Source organism: Rattus norvegicus, chromosome 4 (assembly GCF_021556685.1).
Source record: "Rattus norvegicus strain SHRSP/BbbUtx chromosome 4, alternate assembly SHRSP_T2T, whole genome shotgun sequence".
Lineage (NCBI taxonomy): Eukaryota > Metazoa > Chordata > Mammalia > Rodentia > Muridae > Rattus > Rattus norvegicus.
The window spans coordinates 18867395-18884657 of NC_141537.1; the positions used below are offsets into that span (position 1 = coordinate 18867395).

Here is a 17263-nt window from a genome sequence, read left to right on the forward strand (position 1 = left end):
AGAGAGCAAGCAAGTGAGCGAGAGAGAGGGAGTGAGGGAGAGAGAGAGAGAGAGAGAGAGAGAGAGAGAGAGAGAGAGAGAGAGAGAGAGAGAGAGAGAGAGAGATTTCAATAACTGTTACTATTATTATTCTTTGCCTACATTGGCAATATGATAGGATAGTTAAACAGCTGAGATTCTCATTATTTTTTTTAACAATGTAATACTGTAATCACTACTCTAGCCCTGAGTTTTTATTCTGAAAGCAGATTCAATTCAGTGATAAATCTTCTATGATCCTGCATTTGTTGTTGTGACTGGTTTTGTTTTTATTGGGTATTATTTTGTTTCATTGTTTTTGAACTTGCAACTCTCCTATTTTAATTTCTTCAATGCTGGCAGATCCCACCCTTCCTGGCTTCATTTATTGTCTTATTCCTCAGCTAGTCTCTAAATTTATATACAACTTTTTCAAGAATTTTATTACAAAAGTTCCCTGAAGACTCATGGGATTCTACAAAGTATTCCATTTTGGCTATTAATTTGCTAGGTAAATGATTTATTTTATAGTGACATAATTGAATGAATATTTTAATTGCTACTTTTAATTAACTAATTTTACATAACCAATATAAACTCTCTAAAATGTCTTCTCAAGTTAAAGATATATAATATATCTTTATATAATATATATTCATATATAGTCAAAAGTCCAACACAATTTGCACTTCACAGTTTCACAGAATCCATCTGCCTAACTTATTTACATTTAAACTATTAAACATATCAGATGCTTCAGATAACCAAAGATTTGTGATAAATTACCTTCCAAGAAACATAGGTCACCCAAGTCTGAATGTCTAACCTGTCAGAATGAAGACATAATTCAGTGTTAAAAACTCAAGCTGGGGAGAATTTGACATTTTCCAACCTTGAGATGAATTCATCTGAGAAAATAAAACTTTTTAAATCAGACCTCATGAATAATAATTTTAGTCTCAATGACATATTTTAATCTTGACAAAATAAAGCTAAGACTCATGAATTTTGAAAGCACTGCAGAACTGTAAATGTCCTGCCCTGACAGCAGTTTCTAGGTAGCAACTCACTTTCAATTCAGCTACAACTTACATTCACATGGTCCTAATTTTTTTTTTTTTGACTTGAAAGTGCTACTAGAAAACCTCTCCAGCACTTTCGCTAATGACTGTTATTTATTAACTGGCTTTTTCAGTGTGGACATGAGCAGAATTCAGGTGTTCATTCAATGACATTTCAAAATACCCAGGCAGGACAGAACTAATCCCTAAGAAGCATTTGACCTGTGAAGAAGTTTGGGTCCAATGAACCACCAACTTCTCCATTCTTTGCAGCTGACTCAGGAGGTCCTTGAGCTAAAGCTCCAGGCCTTCCTCATGGGATAGCGCAGGTAAGCGCTTGCTTTGTACAAACACCTGGTGTGGAGTATTGCCTTAACAGACTGTACAATTCTCTTCCTAATTTCTTCATCTTTTATGGGGGTGGGCAGGAAATATCTAGCAACCATAAAGATCAGTTTTTAATATCCCTTATGTTTTTAGAAAAAAAGTACATTTACTTTTGGATAATCATTGCACACATTAATTTTTAAAGGAATTATTTATTTATTTATATGAATACACTTTCGCTCTCTTCAGACTAACTAGAAGAGGACGTCAGATCCCACTACCGATGGTTGTGAGCCAACATGTGGTGACCAGGAATTGAACTCAGGACCTCTGGATGAGCAGTCAGTTCTCCTAATCTCTAAGCCATCTCTCCAGGGCAGATGAGAATGGTCATTATTTTAACAAAATGATAATTTAAGAGATAACCGAACTCTTATTGTGTTATTGAAATCCAATTTGTGCATTTAATTATTTACGTATGAACATATAAAATCTTAATTGCATTATCATAAATACCTTCTTTACCTCCACATTCCTTCATCTTCTCTCCTTTTCATGTGAAACATTTATAAATCTGCGTAAAACCCTAAGTAGATTAAAAACATGGCAGACCTCAAATTGTCTCTGTTCTTTATGTTTACACTCAATACCGTACTTTCACTGTTTAATCAAATCTATATTTGAATACAGGACTAAAAGATGTACTGAGTGATGGATTCGGGGTTTACATGATTCTGAGACACCAGGACCGTACTGTCATTGTCTATCTATGTGCTGTACATGGATGCAGAGATATACAAATACTTAAGATTGAGGTAAGATCGGAAAGTCCCCTAAACATTCCAATACGTGCTCTACCACAATTTCTAGACCAGATTGATGTGGTGTGGCACACTTACATTTAAAGGACCTGTCTGTTTTGCCCCAATGATTTTAGATTTCCTAAACATTAAAAATATGGACGTGAAATAGTTTCCCTTTAATTTCTGAAATACGATCTACCAAATTTGTATTAGTTACCTGGAAAAACAAAGTATAAGATGGGAATCCATGAGAAATATGTCCCCTCCCTGAATTTCTCCTTGTTTTAAAACCGAAAGTTGCATGTAATTTAGCTATGCTGGCTTTGGGTAGCAGTCAGCATGAGGCTGAAATGCATTGAGTCTACTGAGTCTGTTTTCTAAGGAAGTACAATACTGCCCGTTTGTGATGCATCGCTGAACAAGGGTCAAACAGGGGAGTTCCCACATAGCACAGCCTCCAAGACTCTGAGTGGAGTAACTCAATACACCCTGTGAGGTCATCCCACAGTAAAAACGGGCTCATCAATTTCAGCAAACTTAGGACCAGCTGAAAATTTATGCTAATCACGTCTTCCAACAAGCCTCCCTTAATTTTCCTGACTGTGCCTAAGTTTAAACTCACTGACCAAGTCAGAACAATGCTTGAAGACATTTATTTCTGTCAGATTAACCAAGAACAATTATTTGCCATCTGGGATTTTATAATGTTACAGTAAAATATGACAACAATAATATTTGTCTTACAGAGTATGTTAATGATTAATCTAAGGTTGGTGACTTTCTTTTCTGTTGTTGAAATACAGTGGCCTTTAGAAGGAATAATGTTGGTAAACAGAATTTACATAAATCTTATAGGGCAAGTTTCTAAATCTCACAAATGAAACTAAGACTTAAAATCATATTAAAAAGTGAGGCTTTTTCTCAATGTATGCAAAGAGAATGGCCTATCATTCTGAGTTGAATAAATCTACTTTGCCATATAGACCTGTTTGTGGAATTATTAACACACACTACATTTTGAGCAGCATAAAAAAGCAGTAACATGTTTCAGCCTCAAATGATAAAAAGTGAATCTCAGGTTTATTTATCTTTTATCATGTAGCTAAAGCGACACTTATATACAGCAAAAAATAGTTTTCAGTTTAGAAGGATTTCATTGCACCTTCATTTAAGTAAGAAATCAAAGCATTTCACACACACACACACACACACACACACACACACACACACACATACCTTCTTCATAAGTCTCTTACATGGTTTTTATAATAAGCGACCTATGAGCATTCTCCATAAAATCAGTCAAAGAAACCTCCTGGCCTGGAAGACCTTCTCTTACAGCAGAGAGTGGATTGTCAGAGAGATTTTATGATTGTTCTCAAAATATGCAGCTGGAAGTTTACAATTCAGACTTCTTGTGACCATATCCTTAGCCCTCGAGATATAGCACAATTTTGACATGTGTTCTTTTAAATCTGGAAGGCGGAGACTGACTCTTGGCATTGCAAACAAGGAGAGTGACGCTGTGTCAGGGGGTGCGTCCACGTGCAGAGCAGGGCGCTCGCCTTCTGACACTGTCCAATTCAGTCCTGGGAACCAGAGGGCAAATGCCCGAGACTGTTTTCTTAAGATAAAGTTCCACATTTTAGACTTCAGAGAAGTTAGAAATGAACATAGTGATTTATTTGGAATATGTATATATATTCCAAATACACATACATATGTATGTGTGTGCATGTGTGTGTGCACATGTGTATAATATATATAAATATATATATACATGTATATGCATGTGTGTTTATTTCTTGAAGACACAAATTTTCATTCTAAAAATTACTTGTTCCTACCTTGTTTTATTTGAAGGCATGTTTAGTGTGTGCTGTGGAGCTATTGAAAGGATATTTAATATCCTACAGCTGAACAACAACAAGAATTAATTTCTGAAGTAAATATGTTCAGAAAATTTCTTGATGGAAGAATAGTAGAAACATACAGAGGATCAGGAATTTGAACAAAGGTTGTAGCAATGGAAGATGGGGAACTTGGGGGAGACAAAAGCAAGTTCCAGATGCCAGGAAAGCAAGAGGCCCCCAGGACCCAACAGGAATGAGACTAGCTGAAATGCCCAACAAGTTGGAGGGAGACCGTATCCAGAGTTCATGCAAAGCCACTGGGTGGGGGAAGGGGCAACCCATTCATCTCCAAATTTTTAACCAAGAATGACTCCTGTCTAAAGGAAATATAGGGACAGTGTGTGAAGCAGATTCTTGGAAAGGCCATCCAGAGACTGTTTCATCTGGAGATCCATCCCATATCATAAAATATCCAATAAAAATTAATAAAAAAAGAAAAAAAGAAATTTCTTTTTTATTGGCTATTTTTTTTCTTTTTTGGATATTTTCTTTACTTACATTTCAAATGTTATCCCCTTTCAAGATTTCCCTTCTGGAGTCCTCCTATCGCTTGCCCCCTCCCCTTACCTCTATGAGAGAGTTCCCCCACCAATTCACCCACACCCTCCCATCTCCCTTCCCTGGCTTTCCCCTACCCGAGGGCATTGAGCCTTCACAGGGCCAATGGCCAAGGGTCTCTCCTCTCATTGATGCCCAATAAGGCCATCCTCTGCTACCTATGTGGCTGGAGCCATGAGTCCCTCCATGTGTACTCCTTGGTTGGTGGTTTAGTTTCTGGGAGCTCTGGGGGGTCTGGTTGGTTGATATTGTTGTTCTTCCCATGGGGTTGAAAACCCCTTCAACTCATTCAGTCCTTTCTTTAACTTCTACATTAGTGACCTCATTCTCAGTTTGGCTGCTAGCACCTGCCTCTGTATTTGTCAGGCTCTGGCCGAGACTCTCAGGAGGCAGCTATATCAGGCTCCCGTTAGAATGCAATTCTTGGCATCCACAATATTGTCTGGGTTTGGTGAAAGTATATGGGATGGATCCTCGGGTGGAGCCATCTCTAGATGACCTTTCCCTCAGTCTCTGCTTCAAACTTTATCTCTGTATTTCCTCCTGTGAATATTTTGTTCTCCCTTCTAAGAAGGACCAAAGCATCCACTCTGGTCTTTCAACTTCTTGAGCTTCATGTGGTCTGTGGATTATATCTTGGGTATTGCAAGAACTTGGGCTAATATCCACTTATCAGTAAGTATATATACTATGTGCATTCTTTTGTGATTGGGTTACCTCACTAAGGATATTTTCTAGTTCCATCCATTTGCCTAAGAATTTCATGAAGTCATTGTTTTTAATAGCTGAGTAGTATCCCATTGTGTAAATGTAGCACATTTTCTGTATCCATTACTCTTTTGAAGAACATTTGGGTTCTTTCCACCATCTGGCTATTGTAAATGAGACTGCTATGAACATAGTGGAGCATGTATCCTTGTAATATATTGGAGCATCATTTGGGTGTATATGTCCAGTGATGGTGATTTCCCCAGAAGTTCTTTATTGCTGAGAATAGTTTTCATTATCCTGGGGTTTTTTTGTTTTTGTTTTTGTTTTGTTATTCCAAATGAACTTTGAAATTGCTCTTTCTAACACTAGGAAGAGTTGAGTTGGAATTTTGATGGGGATTGCACTGAATCTCTAGATTGCTTTTGGCAAAATGGCCACTTTTACTATATTAATCCTGCCAACTCATGTGCATGGGAGGTCTTCCCGTCTTCTGAGATCTTCAATTTCTTTCTTCAGAGACTTGAAGTTCTTGTCATACAATATTTCACTTGCTTGGTTAGAATCACACCAAGGTATTTTATATTGTTTGTGACTATTGTGAAAGGTGTTGTTTCTCTAATTTCTTTCTCAGCCTGTTTATCCAATGAGTAGAGGATAGCTACTGATGTGTTTGAGTTAATTTTATATCTAGCCCCTTTGCTGAAGTTGCTTATCAAGATTACGAGTTCTGTGGTGGAAATTTTGGGGTCACTTAAGTATATTATCATATCATCTGCAAATAGTGATATTTTGACCTCTTCCTTTCCAATCTGAATCCCTTTGACCTCTTTTTGTTGTCTGATTGCTCTGGCTAGGACTTCAAGTACTAAAATGAATAGGTAGAGAGAGAGTGGGCAGCCTTGTCTAGTTCCTAATTTTAGTGGGGTTGCTTCAAGTTTGTCTCCATTTAGTTTGATGTTGGCTACTGGTTTGCTGTATATTGCTTTTACTGTGTTTAGGTATGGACCTTGAATTCCTGATCTTTCCTAGAATTTTAACAAGCATCTAATGAGATGATAATGTGGTTTTTTTCTTTGAATTTGTTTATATAGTGGATTACATTGATTGATTTCCATATATAGAACCATCCCTGCATCCCTGGGATGAAGCCTACTTGATCATGATGGATGATTGTTTTTATGTGTAATTAGATTTGGTTTGAAAGAATTTTATTAAGTATTTTTGTGTCGGTGTTCATAAGGGGAATTGGTCTGAAATTCTCCTTCTTTGTTGGGTCTTTGTGTGGTTTAGGTATAAGTATAATTGTGGCTTTATAGAAGGAATTGGGTAGTTTTCCTTCTGTTTCTATTTTGTGGAATAGTATGGACAGTATTGGTATGAGGCCTTCTATGAATTCTGCACTAATTCCCATCTGGTTCTGGGTACTTTTTGGTTGGGAGACTTTTAATAACTGCTTCTATTTCTTTAGGAGTTATAGGGTTATTTAGATGGTTTATCTGATCCTGATTTAACTTTGGCGCCTGGTATCTATCTAAAAAATGGCCATTTCATCCTGATTTCCGAGTTTTGTTGAGTATAGGCATTTGTAGTGGGATATGATAATTTTTTTTATTTCCCCAGTTTCTTTTGTTATGTCTCCTTTTTCATTTCTGATTTTGTTAGTTTGGATTCTGTCTGTATGCCCTCTGGTTAGTCTGGCTAAGGGTTTTTCTATTTTCTTAATTTTCTCAATAACCAACTTCTGGTTTTTTGATTCTTTGTGTAGTTCTTTTTGTTTCTACTTGGTTGATTTCAGCCCTGAGTTTGATTACTTCCTGCTGTCTACTCCTTTTGGATGTATTTGCTTCTTTTTGTTCTAGAGCTCTTAAGTATGCTGTCAAGCTGCTGATGTATGCTTTCTCCAGTTTCTTTTTGGAGGCTCTTAGAGCTATGAGTTTTCCTCTTAATTTCATTGTGTCCTATAAATTTGGTTATGTTGTGCCTTCATTTTCATTAAATTTTAAAATGTGTTTAATTTCTTTATTTCTTCCTTGACCAAGTTATCTTTGATTAGAGCATTATTCAGTTTATATGTATATGTGGGTGTTTTGTTGTTTTTGTTGTTATTGAAGACAAGACTTAGTCCGTTGTGATCTGATAAAGATGCACAGGATTATCTCAATCTTCTTGTATCTCTTGAGGCCTCTTTTGTGACCATTTTATAGTCAGTTTTGTAGTAGGTGCCATTAGGTACCATGAGGTGCTGAGAAGTTATATTCTTTTGTTTTAGGATGGAATGTTCTATAGATAAGTATTAAATCCATTTGGTTCACAACTTCTGTTAGTTTCACTCTGTCTCTGTTTAGTTTCTCTTTCCATGATCTACCCATTGATGAGAGTGGAATGTGGAAGTCTCCCATTATTTCTTTGTGTAGTGCAATGTACGCTTTGAGCTTTAGTAAAGATTTTTTTCTTTTACTAAAATGTAAAATGTAAAAGTTTTTACTAAAATGAACATAGGTGCCCTTGCATTTGGAGCATAGAGATTCAGAATTGAGAGTTCAACTTGGTGGATTTTTTTTTTTTTTGATGATGTGAAGTGTCCTTCTTTATCCTTTTTGATAAGTTTTGGTTGAAAATCAATTTCTTTTGGATAGTAGAATTTCTACTCCAACTTGATTCTTTGATCCATTGGCTTGGAATTTCTTTCCAGCCTTTTACTCGGAGGTCATGTCTATCTTTGTCACTGAGGTGTGTTTCCTGTAGGTAGCAAAATGCTGGCTCTTCTTTACCTATCCAGTCTGTTAGTTTATGTCTTTTTTTTGGAAAATTGAGTCCATTCATTTTAAGAGATATTAAGGAGTAATGATTATTGTTTCCCACCTTGTGTTGGAGATTTCCACTTATTATCCTTTGTAGGGCTAGATTTGTGGAAAGATATTGTGTAAATTTGTTTTTGTCATGGATTATTTTGGTTTCTCCATCTATGGTAATTGAGAGTTTTTCTGGGTATAGTAGCCTGGGCTGGCATTTGTGTCCTCTTAGGGTCTGAATGACATCTGTCCAGTATCTTCTACCTTTCTTGGTCTCTGTTAAAATGTCTGGTGAAATTCTGATAGGTTCGCCTTTATATGTTACTTGACCTTTTTCCCTTACTGATGTTAATATTCTTCGTTTGTTTGTTTGTTTGTTTCATACATTTTGTGTTTTGCCTATTATGTAACAGGAGGAATTTCTTTTCTGGTCCATTCTACTTAGAGTTCTATAGGCTTCTTGTATGTTCATGGGCATCTATTTCTTTAGGTTAGGGAAGTTTTCTTCTATAATTTATTGAAGGTATTTTCTGGCCATTTAAGTTGTAAATTTTCGCTCCCTTGTATACCTATTATTCTTAGGTTTGATCTTCTCATTGTGTCCTGGATCTCTGGATGTTTTGGGTTAGGAGCTTTTTGCATTTTGCATTATCATTCACTGTTGTGTCAATGTTTTCTATCGTAACTTCGGCCCCTGAGATTCTCTCTTCTATCTCTTTTATTCTGTTGGTGATGCTTGCATCTATGATTCCTGTTTCTTTCCTAGGTTCTCTATCTCCAGGGTTGTCTCCTTTGATGATTTCTTTATTGTTTCTATTTCTATTTTTAAATCCTGGTTGGTTTTGTTTACCTGTTTAGTTGTGTTCTCTATTTCTTTAAGGGAGTTTTTCATGTCCTTCTTAAAGTCTTCTATCATCATTTTTACTCTGAATCTTGCTTTTCATGTGTGACGGGGTATCCAGGACTTGCTGTAATGAGAAAATTAGGTTCTGATGATGCCAACTAGCCTTGGTTTCTGTTGCTTATATTCTTGTGCTTGCCTCTTGCCATGTGGTTATCTCTAGTGCCTGCCCTAGCTGTCTCTGACTAGAGCCTGTTCTTCTTGTGATTCTGGCTGTGTCAGAACTCCTCAGAGTCCAGGTGTCTTTGTCATCCTGGGATCCTGAGTGTGCTGGAGCTCCTGGGAGTCAAGCTGCCTCTGAGATAATGAAGTCTTTGTGTGACCAAGCTCCTGAGGTCCCATTGTGTCTGAACTCCTGGGAGTCAAGCTTTCTTTGGGTGTTGCAGGAGTGGGTGGGAGGAGACCAGAGCCCTGAGTATGCTCTGGGCACAGATACAAGCTGGAAGAAACCAGTACCTCTTGGTGGGTGGGTCCCTGGTTCCTATGTGGGTCCCAGTTATGCTCTGTGTTGGAGAAGCTGTTGTGGCCTCATCTGTGATCTTGATTGTGACAGAACTCCAGTGCTCCTTGGTGTGTCTAATCTCCTGTCAGTTGAGCTTCCTCTGTGATCCTGTGCTACTGTGATCTTGGACCTGTTAGCACACCTGATCCTATGATCCTGTATTCCTGTGACCCTGGGTGTGTTGGGCACCTGGCTGATGGGCTCCCTCTTGGTGTTGTGGGAATGGTTGCAGGACCAGTGTTCAATGTCTGTCTGCTCAGGGTACAAGTTCCTAAAAAAAAAAATTCTAATCTATGGATAAAGCAATTTTTGATAAAGCTTAAAAATAAAATTAATTATGTAGGACAATGTTCTACATATAAAAGTAGAAATGATCTAATCCTCTACAGTAAGATAGGGATAGTTAATAAATCTACAGACAGACAAACACACACAGAATCATCCGGTCATTACAAAGAATATATATACTTCCTTAGGGAAGTTTAGGTTAGGGAAGTTTTCTTCTATAATTTATTGAAGATATTTACTGGCCCTTTAAGTTGTAAATTTTCACTTTCTTCTATACCTACTATTCTTAGGTTTGATCTTCTCATTGTGACCTGGATTTCCTGGATGTTTTGGGTTAGGAGCTTTTTGCATTTTGCATTATCTTTCACTGTTGTGTCAATGTTTTCTACGGTATCATCTGCCCCTGAGATTCTCTTTGTCTCTTTTATTCTGTTGGTGATGCTTGCATCTATGATTCCTGATCCTTTCTTAGGAAAGGAATTATATATATAATTTTTTCTGAAATAAAATAGCATTAATGATGTCTTAAGTGTAGGCCTCCATGCCAGAAGTTTTTCACGGAGACCTCTGGTCTGGCTAGGTTGACAGGTCCAGGAGAAAGGAGGCGATCTCAGGAAGGTGTTGTTCCACCTCTGTTTTTGGCCAGGTTTAGCCAGCAGGAGATGGCCTAGTTTGTGAAGGGTGCAGGGGAGCTTCTGGTGGTGATTTTTGGAGAGCAGATCTCTTCCCCAAGCAGCAGTGTTACAGGTATCATGACAGAAGCTCTCAGATGACAGAGTGATTCTTGCACACCTTTAATTCTGAACAGGACCTCTAAATACAGTTTTTTGGATGGGTCAGACCTCATCTACATATTCAGGGGCATGGTCCTCTTTCTATAACTGAATTGTCTTGAGATACATGACGTCTGGTCATGTCCCCACCTGTGGGGGAGGGGTTTGGGGAATTACTCTACGTGACTTGCTCTCCCTCAAACCTCTCTACAGAGGTTTGTGGGGGACTGCAGCTAGTGGCACCCTGATCTGGCAGGCTGGGAATACTCCTGCCTTCCCTTTTAGGGTTCCCCAGGGATTCAACCTGTCTCGAACAGGAATCAGGATACTTTTCATAACTTGCTGCCCCACACTTAAATACACAATAAAGGCTGAATTGATGTATTTCATGAGGAGTCTATCAAGATAAAGTGATTAAGATGCACTTTGTTAGAAAACATAGTGTATTTTCTAATAACCATTTTTTATAATTGACAAAAAAGAAATTTCTAAGATTTTTCATTAAAATTATTAAATGTTAAATACATCTCCAAGTCTCAAAGTTCCACTTTACAGATTAGCACAGTGATAATCAGAGATGTTAACTTAATTTCCCAGAAGAGCAAAGGGCTAACTAAAAGGAGAGTTGAATTCATAGTGAAATACTTCTTTAGTTAGTAAAAACAAGTTCAAGCTGGACAATAAGATTCTCTTGGAGAAGGGGAAGTGGGTGCAAAGCCCACAACTAATCAAGAAGCTATTGCCAATTCATAGTTCCTGAGAGAGGAAATGAGGTGTTTTGTTTTGTTTTGTTTTACAATGGAATAACACTGAGTATGACAACTATACTCCAGGACAGGCTTCATACTCAAAAGTAATTGGCCAACACAATACAGATTCATGGATTCTGTTTGGTGTGTGTGTGTGTGTGTGTGTGTGTGTGTGTGTGTGTGTGTGTACGCGTGTTCCTTTAGCTGATCATTTGCTTTGTTATTTTTTTTTATTAACTTGAGTATTTCTTATATACATTTCGAGTGTTATTCCCTTTCCTGGTTTCCGGGCAAACATCCCCCTAATCCCTCTCCCTCCCCTTCTGTATGGGTGTTCCCCTCTCCATCCTCCCCCCATTGCTGCCCTCCCCCCAACAATCTAGTTCACCGGGGGTTCAAGAACATGACATTAGGTGTGCAGGAAGAAGGTCTAGGAAAGGCTGGGAGAGGGAAAAGAATATGAACAAAATACATTACATGAGGAAAAAGCAAAATTAAGGAATAAAGTAGTGAAATCATTAATGAGAAGTACTCATTTTCTGTTAGTATATAAAAGTATCTGTGTGTTTTAAATTCAATTGTAGATTTACCTACAGTCAATGGCTTTTATTAATGAACATGCCTTTTGATATATTCATAGATCTACATAAACATTAATAAATACAACAGGCAAAACTGTTCTATTTCTTTCCCAAGTTTCCCTGTATGGTTTCCATACAGATAATTCAACTCTCTCCTTCATTGCTAACAACCACTGTTCATTTTCTCTCCCTATATAGTTTATTTTTAAAGAAAATTCACTATAGATAGCATTAAACATTATGTAATATTTTGTCATTTTTTTCATTTAGTATAATGATTTTCATGACCCTTCATATTGTTTTATACATCAGTAATTTATTCTTTTGATCACTAATACTTCTGAGATGTAGTCCATCATAGAGATGGACATCAGTTTCTTTATTCATTAAGCAGTTGATTGGTATCCAGGTTGTATCATCTCAGGTGAAATTATGAATGTTATTTTTGCATGTGTCTTTTCATGATATGGGTTTTCTGATGTTCTTGAGGAATGATAACTGAGAGGCTATCTGAACTTTTCCTAGCATGTGTGTCTTCTGACAACAACATGCTAGTTTCAATGTCCAAAAATGTCTCAAGACTTGGCCAAAAGTCCACTTGGATTTAGGCCACTTAGAATCAACATCAGTTAGTATAAAAGTAATAATGCCCAAGGTAGTGTTGTTAGATAATGTAAGTGTATGTTTAATCTAATAGGAAACAACATCATTACATCCCTGGGTGGCTGTATTACTTTGCATTGACAAAATGCCTATTCTTCTATGTTCCTAATATGTTTATCTATCCTAACACTACTCATCATCATGCTGTTTTTTTTTTTTTTTGGTTCTTTTTTTCGGAGCTGGGGACCAAACCCAGGGCCTTGCGCTTCCTAGGTAAGCGCTCTACCACTGAGCTAAATCCCCAGCCCTCATCATCATGCTGTTAACATGGTGGTTTCTTGGGAACTAATGTTGTCAGGCATCTTCTTACATGCTTCCTCGCCATGGATATTTCCCTTGTACAAATTCTATTCAGACTGTTCACTGCCTTTGTTTTAAATAGGGGTTCTTTTTTAATTTAAGGGGGTGTTTACTGTATACATGTAACAGTACATGGTCAGATATTTATAGAAACTTCTCTAGAAAAATTGTTATAGATTTAAGACCCAATACTACCACAAAATGGTTTTGCAGAACGACAGGGAAGAAGGAAGGAAGGAAGGAAGGAAGGAAGGAAGGAAGGAAGGAAGGAAGGAGAAAAAGAACATGTTGACTATGATGATGCCTCCCTGGGCCAGTTATCAGGAGATGGTAAGTTGGCAAATTGAATAGTCTCTGACCTCTGTCTTCATCTTGTTAACAGTGCTCTTATCTATTGATAACTACAGCAGCAGTCAATCACATTGCAAGTTAGAGTTTTTACAAAACTGGTTTTTCATGTAAATTTTACAGTAAGCTTGATGGTATCTATAAGTATCCACTAATGCTTTCATCAGTAGTATAAGGTTATTGATCAGTTTAGAGAAAACTGACATATCTGACATGACACTTCAAATCTGTAAACATAATAGTTTTTTCTTTTAAGTAGACTTCCTTTGGTTCCTTTCATTAATATTCTACTATTTTGAGAAGAGCAATCTCACACATTATTTTTGATCAACATGGAGTGTTTCTGGTTGTACAGTTTCTGTGTTAATACCCATATATTTGAGTGATTTTTTAAGCTTCACTTTCCTGATTAATGACATTGTTATTATTCCCTAGTATTTTCTTCATGGTCATCTCGGCAAATAGTGAAAAACTTATTTCTTCCTTCCAACCCAAATATCACTCTTGTTATGTTTTACTTTATCATTTTTTCTAGATCTTCTAAAATTGGATTGAGTAGGAATATAAAGGATAAATTTCTTTGCCTTATTCTCTTTGATTTACTTTGTTTTTCATTTTTATTGGTAAGTTTATTTATTTACATTTCAACTGTTAGCCCGGTTCCTGGTTTCCCCTCTGCATACCTTCTATCACATTCCCCTCTCCTCTGCTTCTATGAGGGGGCTTCCCCACCCATCCACTCCTATCTCACCACCCTAGCATTCCTCTACACTGAGGCATCAAGCCTTCACAGAACCAAGGGCTGCATATGAATCAGAGGATTGTCTTATCTGGCATCAAAAGGAGCCATGGATCCCTCCATGTGTGCTTTTTGGTTGGCGGTTTAGTCCTTGGGAGCTCTGGTGTTCTGGTTGTTTGATATTGTTGTTCTTCCTATGGGGAAACCCCTTCTGCTGATGCCAAGAACCATTTGTTGGCAGGAGCCTCATATGGATGTCTCCTGAGAGGCTCTGCCAGAGCTTGACCAATACAGATGCTGATGCTTGCAGCCAACCATGGAACTGAGCACTGGGTCCCAAATGAAAGAGTTAAGAGAAGGACTGTCTTAATCTTGATCTAGGGCAAAAAGTATTTTGCTGGTAAAATGTGTGTGTGTGTGTGTGTGTGTGTGTGTGTGTGTGTGTGTGTGTCTTTTTATTTCAAATTAAAAATATTTCCAAAGTAGTTGGAGGGAGAGAAAACTGTAATCAGACTATTTTGTATAATATAATCTAAACTCTAAACTCAATGAAGAAAAACAGAGAAGTTGCTCTTCCAGAGAAACTGGGTTGAATTTGCAGCACCAACACAAGGGTCATAAAGTAGAAATCTCTGGTTTCTTTGGAGACTCAGTTGAGTCATGTGTTGTTTTTCTTGAAGCTTTCTCCTAATAGGATGTTTTGCTGAAACAGACACTTGAGAAAACATGTGATGTTTGGAAAGAGTGTAAGTAGAACCCAACAGAGAGTGAACAAAGCTCTTGAGTTGGCTCGGCTTGCAATGCTTCCCCGGTTTTCACTAACAATGGTCTCGCTTTAGTTACCTTGAAGCACTTACTGATCTTCACTTGTCTTGACTTTGTAGGGAGAAGTGTGCCAAAGAACTTCTCATAATATTTGCTGCTTTGTGCCACTTCTATATATTCATGCCAATTCAGCAGAGCCTTGTGGTTTCTTCTAGATCGAGCCTCAGCTATTGATTCATGTTTGGTGTTTGTTGATTGCTGTTCCTGATGTTTGGTGTTCTGGACTGAACTGCTGATATTCTGACAATGAAGATTGGAATTGCTCTAGGGAACTACTTCTAAACAGGTCCCCAGCCCCCTTGTACCATTAACCATCTTTCTCCCTTACCTTTAGTTGATCGGCTAGAAGGAAAGTTAAAACCTTTCAGAACCTGTATTAAAGTAGGTTTTGAAAAATCGAAGCCTACAGGATCACAACTGTTTGTAAGTCCATTCCCGTTGGAATGATGTTCTCTTCTTTCCTCCGTGGGTACCATGTGTTAGCATGATAAGCTCTGCCCCACAGTTACCTGGCAACAACCAGGTATGCCTGACTCACTATAAAAGGGACTGCTAGCTCCCTCCTCCCTCTGTTGCTCCTCTCCTGCTCTTGCCTTCCTGCTCCTGCTCTGTCCTCTCATCCCTTTCCCCCCTCTCTCCATGTACTCATGGCTGGCCTCTACTTCTCTACTCTCTCTCTCTCTCTCTCTCTCTCTCTCTCTGCTTTTCTCTGTCTCTACTACCCTCTTAACTCCCCTTTCCATGCCTTGAATAAACTCAATTCTACATTATATTCTTTGGCTGGTCCCTCAGGGAGAAGGGATGCCTCACCATAGACCTGCCGAAGCACCCCCTCCTCCCATACCTAACTATACCTTCATAGGACATATTCCTCATGTCTTTATCTTTTTATAAACACATCACCAGGCATGCACATAGTATACAGACATACATACAAGCAAAACACCCGTACACATAAAAAAATAAGCCAACTATGCTATTTAAAAATAAGAATATTTCTTCCATTATGAATTCTCGGCCTTGTTTCATTCTTAGAAATAGGCAATAAATTGTATTAGTTTCCATTAAGATTATAAATCCTCATTTTTCTGGTTAACCTCATAATATTATGAGCTTAGTGCATTAATTTATTTTTGAAATTGAAAGAAATCTTTCATTTTTGAAGCAAGCACCACGCAACACTAAATTCATTTGGTGATCATCCTGTAGAGATTTTTTGTATTCAATAGAGATAATTTCTACTACCTTCATTTTCGTTCTCTCTTCTTAACCATGTCTCACTAACTTTGCCTGACTGGACTCTACACAGTGATTGCTTTATAAAGCAGGTTATGGCTTCACAGTCTCTATTTTCTGGAATACTTCTCTTTTAGAATGAATAGCATTACTTCTTTATTTATTTGCTCATTTTGTTGTTTATATTTACTTTTTGATATTAGAATGCAATTTTATTCTATTTTATTGTCTTACAGTTATTGTGGTCAAGTTTTATGGATACAGGGAAAGCACTCTAAATCTGAGCTACCTTCTATCATGGCATTACATTTAAATGGTGAACAGAAATTACAAATGAGATAGAAACTCTTGCGGCCTATTGTTTCATGTTCTGGAAGACTTAAATTCAAACTCAGCGTGTTTAACACATTTCTCATTATCTACGAACCTTTGCTTTCTATAATCTTGCTTTGTTCACTGACCTCAGCAACTTCAGATTTCTTGGTAATGTGTGTCTTAGGAAATTGGTTCAATTCCCTACTTTGTTGAATGTATGTTCAGGAAGCCAAGGAATTTTGTTTGTTTGATTTTGCTCTTGCTTTTGCTGTTGTCCATTGCTTTTGTTTTTCAACCTGGTGTTTATTAATACAAAGAATACTTTGAACTCAGGATGATCTTGGGGAAAAACAATTGAGTACATTCATGCATATCATGAAAGGGGAAAAATACCTCACACGTCTTGCAGAACAAACCATCTGAAGAAGCATAGTTGGATAGAGTTTATGTCCAGTAGATCCATCCAATTATCTCAACAGAGGTGATTTTGATTATTTAATGTAGACTGAGGTGCTTTACCTCAATCCAAATCATGTCACCATCAATTTGATTTCTATGTCCCTAATGATATTCTATCTTATAGTCCCAATCATGGTAATCTTATCTTTTTTATGTTCCATTCACATTTTGACAGGAAATTCATCCTGATAATAATTTTTCACTTTACCGTTGTTTTTAGGACCTGTTTCACTTTGATGTTTTTCTTTTAAGCTCCTTATCATATATCGAATTCTAATTTTGTGCCAGCTTACCTTTTAATTAAGTATACAATTATAGTAACTGAACACTATTTAGATTGGTGATGTTTCCTGTGGGATGTTTCCTGTGAGTTTTCCATTTTATTCTTTCAAGGTTTGTTC

At 37.4% G+C, this 17263-nt stretch overlaps 1 long non-coding RNA gene across 1 annotated transcript in view; it reads left to right on the top strand.

Annotated features, from left to right (window-relative positions):
* Positions 1 to 1226: 1226 nt before the first annotated feature.
* The window catches only part of LOC102551002 (uncharacterized), a 31861-nt gene continuing 15824 nt past the window's right edge, over positions 1227 to 17263 (top strand). Inside the window, exons 1-3 of the long non-coding RNA XR_015685907.1 lie at positions 1227 to 1408; positions 2097 to 2221; positions 13154 to 13270. This is a non-coding gene — a long non-coding RNA (uncharacterized LOC102551002). The remainder of the gene's footprint in view (positions 1409 to 2096; positions 2222 to 13153; positions 13271 to 17263) is intronic.